At 40.8% G+C, this 11730-nt stretch overlaps 1 long non-coding RNA gene across 1 annotated transcript in view; it reads right to left on the bottom strand.

Moving 5' to 3' along the window:
- Nucleotides 1–220: 220 nt before the first annotated feature.
- The window catches only part of LOC141982425 (uncharacterized), a 96140-nt gene continuing 84630 nt past the window's right edge, over nucleotides 221–11730 (bottom strand). The window contains exons 3-5 of the long non-coding RNA XR_012638072.1: nucleotides 4498–4589; nucleotides 3169–3295; nucleotides 221–483 (exon numbers count right to left, since the gene is read on the bottom strand). This is a non-coding gene — a long non-coding RNA (uncharacterized LOC141982425). The remainder of the gene's footprint in view (nucleotides 484–3168; nucleotides 3296–4497; nucleotides 4590–11730) is intronic.

Here is an 11730-nt window from a genome sequence, read left to right as displayed (position 1 = left end):
TGCTTTCCCTTCATCCACAGAACCAGTAATCTCATCATAAAAGACGATTAGATTAGTCAGGCATGACCTTCCCTTGGTGAATCCATGCTGACTGTTCCTGATCACTTTCCTCTCATGTAAGTGCTTCAGGATTGATTCTTTGAGGACCTGCTCCATGATTTTTCCAGGGACTGAGGTGAGGCTGACTGGCCTGTAGTTCCCAGGATCCTCCTTCTTCCCTTTTTTAAAGATTGGCACTACATTAGCCTTTTTCCAGTCATCCGGGACTTCCCCCGTTCGCCACGAGTTTTCAAAGATAATGGCCAAGGGCTCTGCAATCACAGCCGCCAATTCCTTCAGCACTCTCAGATGCAACTTGTCCGGCCCCATGGACTTGTGCACGTCCAGCTTTTCTAAATAGTTCCTAACCACCTCTATCTCCACAGAGGGCTGGCCATCTCTTCCCCATTCTGTGATGCCCAGCGCAGCAGTCTGGGAGCTGACCTTGTTAGTGAAAACAGAGGCAGGTTAAAGGACAAGATGGTAAGTGTCACCCCAGGGTCCCACTGTCTCCCTCCCCCACCCCAAAGAGACTGGCTTGGCCCTTCAGAGAAACCCTTCCCTGCTGGGAGAGCATGATCCCTACCCATAAGCACTGACCCTGCCTCTCACAGGGAGAGACCAACCCCACATTCTGGGCACTGCCTCCCTCCCCATGGGAGAGTGATCCCAGTCGTAGGCACCGCACCCTGCACCAAGAATGAGGACATCTGAGGACTGTCCTGTATTTTTGAAATACAATGTTGGCAACACTACATGAATCTGACTAATCGCTGTGTTTGGGTTTCCATGTGTTTCACTGTGCTGTGCCACAGCTTTGGAGTGGAAATAATCTTTGCCAGGAGGGCAGGTTTATTCAGGCATTTGGGCTGGGATAGGATGGGTATATATATCCCATCATTATAGGATTTGTGTGTCATCAGCATCAGCATCACTCCCATGACCACATTGGGTTTTTTGGGCACCATCATTGATGAGCAATCAAACAACTGTCTCTACCCCTGATGATCATGTGTCAGTGTTTGAGTCTCCACGAAGTCCATTTCTGTCCCCTCTTTTATGTTGTCAATCCATCTCTTCTTCTGTTTACCTCTTCTTCTCTTCCCCTGTACTGTCCCTTGGACGATGATCTTGGATAGGCCAGATGATCTTGTTACATGGCTGTACCACTTCAGCTTGCGCTTCTTCATGGTCATCAGGAGGTCTTCAGATGATCCAGCGCATTGGGTGATGATGTTGCAGATCTCTTCATTAGTGACTTGTTCGAAGTTGGAAATGCCCAGGATTTTACGGAAGCATCTCATCTCTACTACCTGTATTTTCCATTCAAGCTCTGCTGTAAGGGTCCATGTATCACATGCATACAGAAAAATGGAGATGACCAATGCGTGCAGTAGTTTCAGTTTGGATTCCAGGGAGATGTTCTTATTCCTCCAAATTAGCAGCAGTGGCAAAGCTAAAGCTGTTATTTGTGCAGTTCTTGCCTGAATTTCTGCCTTGGACCCTTCATCAGTGATGACTGCCCCCAAATCAGTGGCGTGGCCAGGTGGAGAAAACAGGGCGAGCGGAGATTTAAAAAGGTGCCACCCACTAGTACTCACCCAGCAGTGCTCTGGGTCTTCGGCAGTGGGTCAGACGGCGCTCCGGGTCTTCGGCAGCACTTCGGCGGCACTGAGGGACACCCCCCACACCCCGCCACTGCAATGCCACCGAAGACCGGAGCAAGTGAAGGACCCGATGCCGAAGTGCTGCTGAAGACATGAAGCTCTGCCTGACCCGCCGCCGAAGACCCGGAGCACCGCCGGGTGAGTAAAAATTAAAAAGGTGCCAAAGAATTAAAAAGGTGTCACTTCTGCTCTGTGGGGGAGCGGCCGCTGTCCTGCTTCCCCCCCCCCCCCCCGCAGTTACGCTACTGCCCCAAATACCTGAACTCTTTCACTGTCTCCAGCTCTTGTGCACTGACAGTGATATGTGAGCCGATCTCATCATGTTTGTTTGTCATCAGCTTGGTTTTCTCTGCACTAATTTCCATGGGATATTTTGTGGAGCTTTCATCCAATCATTTCACAAGGCTGGCAAATTCATCTTCACTGCCTGCCAGGCCATCAATATCATTGTTCACCCCCGCCCCTAATGCTTACTGTGCACATGTGATCTTCTAGGGCATCAGTCATTATGCGCTCCAGGAAGATGTTGAACAATATGGGTGAAAGAAGGCAGCCTTGCTGGACTCCAACAGTGGTACAAAACCACTCTCCTATTGTGCCATTGACAAGAACTGCACTGCTGGCCTTGGCATACAGTTGTTTAGTGTTAAGAATCAGCTTACTACCAACATTGTACTTCCTCATGGTTGCCCAGACAGCTTCATGCCATATGCTGTCAAACGCGTTCTTGAAGTCAACAAAGACAGGGTAGATGTCCTGCTGGTGTTGTAAGGACTTCTCACATAGAACACAAAGGTTGAAAATCTGTTGTGTGGTCCTTCTTCCAGCACAAAAGCCAGCCTGTTCTTCAGCTATGATATTCTCTGCTTGTGGCTTCAATCTGTTCAATATGACTTTCAACATCACTTTGCTAGGATGGCTAATTAAGCTTATGTTCTGGTAATTTTGACACAAGAGCAGATTGCCTTTCTTTGGCAGAACTGAACCTAAAGACTCATGGGCAGAGATTGCCTGGAGTCCATCACAGCGGTGGCTTATCTCTGTGGGAGCAGACTGTGGATAGGTTCAAGTCATTTCTCCAGATCTTGGGTGGACTGGACACTATCTCTGGCTGGGTAGCTGATTTGACCTTGGTGTCTGCCAATCAAGACAAAGGGTGACTCATTTTAAGTGGCTACAGTTGCCCTTTTCTGTAAAGATTATGGTCATTCCCTTCCTTCATTTGTTTACATTTGATGTTTAATAAACTTTATTTAATAAAGCTGTGAAATTTGTGAAATAAACTGTCTCTAATTTGTGCGGTATCATTTGGGGGCACCCTGAGCTATGTGCATAAGTTCTAGCAATTGCTGTATACAAAATAAAACTTCAAAAACAACATATATAATACTCCTAGATTTCTTTTTCACAAATTAACACTAACTCCTTGGTTTATACAAGACATAACACAATATTCACTCACCTGAAATAATTCAGTTTAATAGTTTAACAGTTTAGATTTGGGGATTAAAGACATGGTAGATGTCCTGCTGGTGTTGTAAGTACTTCTCACATAGAACATATTTTCAACCTTCGTGTTCTGTGGTCCTCTGTATGGGGAAAACAAAGGGCTGAGTTAACATTCTTGGTTTCCCAAACTTGATAAACATATTTTATTTTCTGCTTGCATGTCTTCTCTATAAAATCATGTCGCTTCTTCATGTCCAGACTTCTGCCTCTCCTCCAATTTAAGGACTTACAGCTCACTCATAAATTTCAATGAATATACATAGGTCATGCAAGTGACCTGCTGATGATCAGCACTTAAGGAATCAACTTCAAAGAGTGAATTCCTTTCTCTGGATAACATTATCATTATTATAATTATTAATTGTACATTTATATTATTATTTTATAAGAGACAAAATACAGACCCAAAGCACTTACAATCTAAGCATAACAAAACCTAGAACTAAACAGAAACGTTTTTAGATATAGCTAAACAAAAATAAGTAACATAGTCATCCCACAAAACTTAAGTATATAATTTGGAAATTTCAGCTTTTCTCAGGTAGCATTACATCTGTGTTTCATCAATGAACTACATGTCCGATATTCATAGATTTAAAGGCCAGAAGGGACTATTATGACCACCTGGTCTGACGTCCTGTCTAAATCAGGCCAAAGAACGTCACTGAATGTCTTCATCAAGCCCATTACTTCCTTTTGAGGTGAGCATATCTTTAAAAAAATCATTCCAATCTTAATTTGAAATCTTCAAGAGATGGAGAATCCACCACATCCATAGGTAAGTTGTCCCAAGGGTTAATTACAGTGGAGGAAGGCTTCTTTCATACAATGTCCAAACTGTTTAACTATAATATATATATAGTGCTAAAGCATATCTAGACTTTTTACAAATTAAATATGAAGACAAGTTTTAGCTCCAAATTGATTACAACAGTGGATCTGTAAGACAAATAAAATGGAACCTCTTAATATATTTCAACAAATAACCTGGTCCCACATTGGTGGTGGTAAATTATTTCACACTCTAAATACTGTTGCTTTTCTGAAACTTCATCATCTTAGCATAATCAGACTATATATTTCCTTTGTCATGTGAATTCTTGTGTATAAGACAACAGACCTCTATCACTTGTTAAAGAAAAGGTGTATAAATGAAGTAAGCTTTTGCCTTGGGTGGTCCCTTTGGTATACAGGTACTTGTATCCAATTTGAATGAACATGACAATGATATATGCATACATGTTATATGCTATGTTAGCTGTAGGCACTGACTATAACACACCTCAGGATTCAATAGCATCTGTTCGCTGTTATGATGATCTTCATTGCAGGACACTAATTTGGTTAGTAACATAATTAGAGTTACTTGAATTTCTGTAAGAAATTTACAGAACAAAGAATTTATTTTGAACCATGACAATAACACTTTTGTTTTCTGCTCCAAAATTAGCATTGCTTTTATATGATTTTCAGAAAGTCAGTACAACATGTAAGTAAATTCTGACTTGATAGAAAATTACTTTCTTTGTTTGTACCTTAACATACAAATATTTCCATCATTCAGAGATCTTTTCAAGAGAGAAACAATAGATAAACAACTAGTAAGTAACTCTAAGAACAAGTACTGCTAAAAATCTTTCTTGTATTAAGACTTTATGCAGAGTTACGGGTTGTTGGATTTTTTTTTTTTGGAGGGGCGGGTGTATAAGGTTCCATAAAGTTGTGTAACTGTTTGTGTATGGAATATTTAAGAACAATAAAACATAAACATCCACTTCCTAAAGCTTGTAAAAGAGCTTCCAGGCACACTAACCAGTTCTAATTCCAATTCCTCTCCCAACCCTCTGCACTTCACTGAGGCCATGCTGACTCTGAGTGAGTGTGTGTGTGTGTGTGCGCGCAAGGGGGGTAGAAATTAATTTGGTGAGAGCTTGGCAGTTTTGAAAATCAAGTCGCTTATTAAATAGTGATGTAAGAGCTCACTTTTGATGCCCATTTTGAGAAATCTTGGCTTTGTGGGAAACTATATCAAATCTAAATATTATGGTGATTTCCACTAAGTATCAACATTTCTTATACAGAAGTCATTAACTCGGTCACAATATTAGTTATTCTAAATAAATATAATAATGTTGACAAGTGATGTCATTTCAAAGTGTGGGGTGTTTCACTGAGATGGACTATGACTCCTCTGTTTCATCTGGCATTTGAGGAGAGAGAAGGGGAGGGGCATGTGGGAAGATTATGGTATAAATTGATGTACGGGGTATATTCATTTTTTATTGTTAGCTGCTACATGGTAGGACAACTGAGTTGATGGTACTGAATATTTTGTTTTGTAATTCTAAATAATTAGCTGGGTACTCAGAGCTAGAGCTAGTTGGAAGAAACTTTGACAGAACCATTTTCCTTTGCAAAAATGCTTGTCCATTGAAAGCAAAACATTGGCTGACATTTTGGTTAGCAGAAAAACAAATAAGCAACCCCCGCCCTCTCCCCACTCCCACAAAAACAAATAAATTAAATGCTGACAATGTCATAACATCCCATTGCAATGTTTCTGAAACAAAACATTTCAATTTTTGATTTTGGAATGACTTAAATATTATTGTATGCTTTAATATAATTATCCAATAAAATGAAGTCAAAACTAAAACACAAAGTTTCAATTGATCCGTTCTTTTTTTTTTTTTTCCAAAAATTTCCTTCATGGAGAATTAGGAAATGGTTAGTGATGGTTTCAACTAAAAACAAATTTAAAAAACTCAGTACTTCATGAAATAGTATTTCTGTTCTCCACATGGCTCTACTCAGAGCAAATGTACAAGGTGCTTTATATATATTATTCTAATTTGAAAAAATAAAAAAAAACTAGCCTTGAAAATGGATTAATATGCTGGTATCTTCAAGCAAATTAAAATGAAACAATACAACCGTAAAGCATTCAACTTCCCTCAGCCCCATCATTTTCCTTGTATATATTATGCAGGAGGTCAGACTAGATGGTCAGAACACAAACCATAGAATTTCTTCCATTAATCTCTGTGTGAAGCCCATAGTTCAAACAGAAAGAAAAGGAGGACTTGTGGCACCTTAGAGACTAATCAATTTATTTGAGCATAAGCTTTCGTGAGCTACAGCTCACTTCATCGGATGCATTGTGGAAAATACAGTGAGGAGATTTATATACACACAGAACATGAAAAAATGGGTGTTATCATACAGACTGTAAGGAGAGTGATCATTTAAGATGAGCTATTACCAGCAGGAGAGCCGGAGGGGAGGGGGAGAAAACCTTTTGTAGTGACAATCAAGGTGGGACATTTCCAGCAGTTGACAAGAATGTCTGAGGAAAAGTGGGGGGGGGGAGGGGAATAAACATGGGGAAATAGTTTTACTTTGTGTAATGACTCATCCACTCCCAGTCTCTATTCAACTGGATACAATTAACTCAGGCTTGAATAGAGACTGGGAGTGGATGCGCCGTTACACAAAGTAAAACTATTTCCCCATGTTTATTCCCCCCCCCCACTGTTCCTCAGACGTTCTTGTCAACTGCTGGAAATGGCCCAACTTGATTATCACTACAAAAGGTTTTCTTCCCCCCCCCCCTCCTCCCCTCCCGCTCTCCTGCTGGTAATAGCTCATCTTAAGTGATCACTCTTCTTACAGTCTGTATGATAACACCCATTTTTTCATGTTCTGTGTGTATATAAATCTCCTCACTGTATTTTCCACTGAATGCATCCGACGAAGTGAGCTGTAGCTCATGAAAGCTTATGCTCAACTAAATTGGTTAGTCTCTAAGGTGCCACAAGTACTCCTTTTTCTTTTTGCGAATACAGACTAACACGACTGCTACTCTGAAAACAGTTCAAACAGACGTTATCTTAAAAAAGACATCCAATTTTGATTGAAAGACTTTCCACCATGTACCTAGGCACGTTGCTCCAATAGTTAATTACCAGCACCATTAAAACTGTGGGCTTTATTTCTAGTATCAAATTGTCTAGTGCCATTGATCAGATCTCCTTCTGTCTTTGCTAGAATAATGAGCCCTTTACTCAGAATTCTTCTATCTGGAGATACTTACAGACTAATCAAATCACCTCTTCACTTTCTCTTGATTAAACTAAATACACTGAATCACCGCCCTGCACTTTAAGCATAGGGTGGTGTGTGGGGGCGGGGGTGGGGGGGCGCGTGTTGTCTGGCTGGCCAGGAGAAGAGGGCAATGCTTTCTGGCTTGGGGGAGGAGGGGAGATGTAAAACTGCTGGATAAATAGTCAGTGTGGCGGATGACTCACCACCTAGGAATGAGGGGTTTTAAAAGGTCAGCCTGGGCCTCCCCTCATTAACTCGGAACAGGCTTGGCAGCGCCCACCCTCCCTTCCTGTTTAGGTCAGAAATATGCCGAGTGATTAGCTATATCTGCTGTGGGTATTATGTTAGCCGCCCCTTTAAGGGGGGCTGGGAAGAATTTTTTCCCTTACTACCATATTGGCCAGGTGCAGTGGGGATTTTTTCGCCTTCCTCGCTGCAGGTTCAGGTGCACTCTGTTCATGCACAGCATGATCGGTGGTAGACCATATGTTGCAACTGTTTAAGTGTATAGCGGATGTTCACTGCAGATACCCCATAAATTAAGGCACAAAAGAACAGATAAATGGCTTGGAAAAGGAATTAAGGAGAGGTGCTTGGTAATTGAGTAAGCTGGGGGCAGTTGGGGACTGCTCTGATTGGTACAGCTGGGAGCCAACCCCACATCATTTTAGTCTACCTTAACACCTCCTATGATGGGGGGTGGTCAGTAAGGTCCCAGCAAGGGAATTGCTGGAGGGACCTGAATGAAAAGATTGGGGAGCTAGTGGAAGCCCCCCTACCCTCCCAGAATTGGCTGGAATTGGAGGTTCTCAGCAGTGGATCTGCTGGAGGGACATGAACGGAAAGGGAATGGGGAGGGAGGGCTGAGAAAAAGCACTCCACCCCACCCTCAGTGAATTGTGTGGTTTTTTTACCTAACCGCTGGGTTAGTCCCAGACATCTAATAATAAAGTTGTGGCCTGATTAAACCCATATCTAATGTCTCTTGTTACTCTTTTAGCCTAGCCAGACACGCCCTAGTGTCTCACCCTCATCTCACTGTATTTATACTCTAATGCAGGTTTTCCATATTTAAAATTCTTCTTGTATCTGAACCCTTTGCAATTTTTCATCATCCTTTTTAATGTGAGGACATGAGAATTTGACATGGCATTCCAATAATGGTCTTTCTGATGCTGTATACAGTGGAAATAACACCTTCCTAATCTTATTCAATAGTCTGTGCTTTATATATACACGTCATGTTAGCCTTCTCAGCCACATCATCACACTGGGAACTCATGTGAGTTGGTTATCCACCATGTCCTCTGTCATAAATATAAAGGGAAGGGTAAACCCCTTTAAAATCCCTCCTGGCCAGAGGAAAAATCCTCTCGCCTGTAAAGGGTTAAGAAGCTAAAGGTAACCTCGCTGGCACCTGACCAAAATGACCAGTGAGGAGACAAGATACTTTCAAAAGCTGGGAGGAAGGAGAGAAACAAAGTGTCTGTGTGTCTGTTGGTATGCTGCTTTTGCCCTGGATAGAACAGGAATGGAGTCTTAGAACTTTTAGTAAGTAATCTAGCTAGGTACGTGTTAGATTATGATTTCTTTAAATGGCTGAGGAAAGAATTGTGCTGAATAGAATGACTATTTCTGTCTGTGTGTCTTTTTTGTAACTTAAGGTTTTGCCTAGAGGGATTCTCTATGTTTTGAATCTAATTACCCTGTAAGGTATCTACCATCCTGATTTTACAGAGGTGATTCCTTTACTCCTATTTACTTCTATTTCTATTAAAAGTCTTCTTGTAAGAAAACTGAATGCTTTTTCATTGTTCTCAGATCCAAGGGTTTGGGTCTGTGGTCACCTATGCAAATTGGTAAGGATTTTTACCAAACCTTTCCCAGGAAGTGGGGTGCAAAGGTTGGGAGGATTTTGGGGGGAAAGACGTGTCCAAACTACGTTTCCCAGTAAACCCAGTTAGAGTTTGGTGGTGGCAGTGGTTATTCCAAGGACAAAGGATAAAATTAATTTGTACCTTGGGGAAGTTTTAACGTAAGCTGGTAAAAGTAAGCTTAGGAGGTTTTCATGCAGGTCCCCACATCTGTACCCTAGAGTTCAGAGTGGGGGAGGAACCTTGGCATCCTCTAAGTCCTTTTAGGCATTAATTATGTTAACATTCTTTAATTATTTATGCATTATATCCAGTATATGCCTTTCCATGAGTTTGCCTGAGACTGATGTCAAAACAACTGGCCTATTTTTACCCAGGACATCCTATTTATCCTTTTTAAACATTGATGCAACATTAGATTTTTTTCTAGCCCTACGGGATTTCCCCAGCCTTTCAGGATTTCTTAAAAGTGGTCCAGAAAGCTCCATGGCCAATTCTTTTAAAATTATTGGGTTCAACTTATTTGGCCCTAGATTTAAAAAGCAATTATCTTTTGTAGTTGCAGGTTAGTTGGCCCTAAGTTTCTGTTGGAATAGCAAGAACTTCATTATCACTGAAAGATGAGAATACATAATATAGCTTCTTGCCACATACAGAACAGAAATATGTATTGAACACTTCTGTTTTTCCTGCATTTTTTTCTGATAACAGACCATTGCTGGGATGTCTTTTGTTCCAATATATTTAAAAATTCTGTCTTTGTCTTTAACCCTGCTGTCTGGTAGAACATATTGACATGAAATAATGTTACTGTACTGGCAGAGCTCTGACATAAAAAACAAGAACATTTATTGCTTAGACTGACTTATGCTTATAGAAGATACTGAAAAGGTCTTGAACAAATGTATAATGCTGATGTTACATACTTTGTATGGCACAATACTAAGGCACATGTTCATGTATCTTAACTCTTAACTCTAGTGTCCTTGATTTTGTCAGACTTTTAAATTTGTTTAACATACCTCCATTTATTTCTTCCTGCATAACAGAAACAGTTCAATAATGTAGCTGATCAAGTGTGGGCGAATAAGTGTCCATGACCACACAAGATCAGTCCCTTGTGGGATCACAGTAATTTGCATTTATTGATACAAATATGAATGCATTAAAAACTCCCACTTAATAAATATCTAGACTGCTTCCTTATAGCTTCATCTGAGAATTGTAATAATATTGATACCAAAATATTTTGTTGTTATATTAAAAACCCTACATTAAAATAAAGTTATTTAGGCTGCAATGTCAAGCATTTGAAAATTAGGAAATGTCAGATTTACACTTGAGCATGGAGCCTTGTTTCTGCCCTTTTTGTGTGTCCATTCTGTATACTGAATAAGGGGTTCTATGGGGAAAAAATGGTATGTGATCATGTAATTAAAGACTGCATGATAAGGCACATGCACAAAGGTCCCAAATTAAGGTTGCACAGGGGAAAAAAATCTGGCATTTCCTAGCTTTTAAAAAGAAAAACATGCAATATGTAAAACTGCAGTGCTTCCCTTTTGTGCACTAGCAGGATTGGAGACCTGAACTTTCAGCACTGCAGAACAGACTTCCAACACTGAAGCTACCAGACTAAGTACATTGGCTGGCAGCAGAAGGATGATGTTATTTCTAAGGGGAAATGGACCTCTGGAACCACATTTTGGGTCCAGGAGGTATTCAGAGGGAGCACTTCAAAGCTCAGCTCTGTCTCTTCCTCCACGTCAGAAAGGTGGGTGGCTTCTGCCCAATTTTCTTCCCACACCTCAGAAAAAAGGATTAGAACACTAGAACCATGTGCCCAGTCTAGGGGATGTGGTTGGGAACGGGTGAGCTTGGCTTGACTTTATTCTACCTATGATACCCGGTCGAAGAGTTCTTAAGTGTTCCGAGTGCAGTATGATGATGATGATGCCACTAGACTCGTCTGCTGCTACTCTTTTGGTGGTGTCACCCGCCTGGCTCTTCAGAATGTTTGAGCTCAGTTATTACTTTGGCAAGTTGCCAAAGTTTTCCTGAGGCATGGAAGCCAGATCAGGGAAATGGGAGTTTTTGTCAGTTCATAAGTCAGCTAAACCTGAATGGAAAAGCCACTTCTGTAGCCAGAGGACTTTCTTTCTTTCTCCCAAATTTCAAAACCCTGTTTCAAACAACAAAGGGGTAGGAGCTTTATAATAAAAGGTCACGAGTATCTGAGATGATGGAAAGTGGTAGGCAACCCAATTACTACCAGTTGGGCAACCCAACTGCTACCAGAGCTCCCTGTGATAATAAATAACTTTTATTAAATTCCAGAAGCAAATAAATAAATAAACAGAATGATGAAAATGATTTTATTAAATCCCAATTTTCAATGAAAATATTTTTCACTGAGGAAAAAATTGACCAGATCTAGCTGAGCTTTAATTCGCTTTATATGTTTTTGATAGAAGGCCACCTCTGACAAGCAACCAGGAGGCTGGCATTAATTATATTTTATATTATATTATATTTAT

Source organism: Natator depressus, chromosome 1, assembly GCF_965152275.1.
Source record: "Natator depressus isolate rNatDep1 chromosome 1, rNatDep2.hap1, whole genome shotgun sequence".
Classification (NCBI taxonomy): domain Eukaryota; kingdom Metazoa; phylum Chordata; order Testudines; family Cheloniidae; genus Natator; species Natator depressus.
Note: the sequence above shows the minus strand (reverse complement) of the source record. Positions and strands in the feature narration are given on the sequence as shown.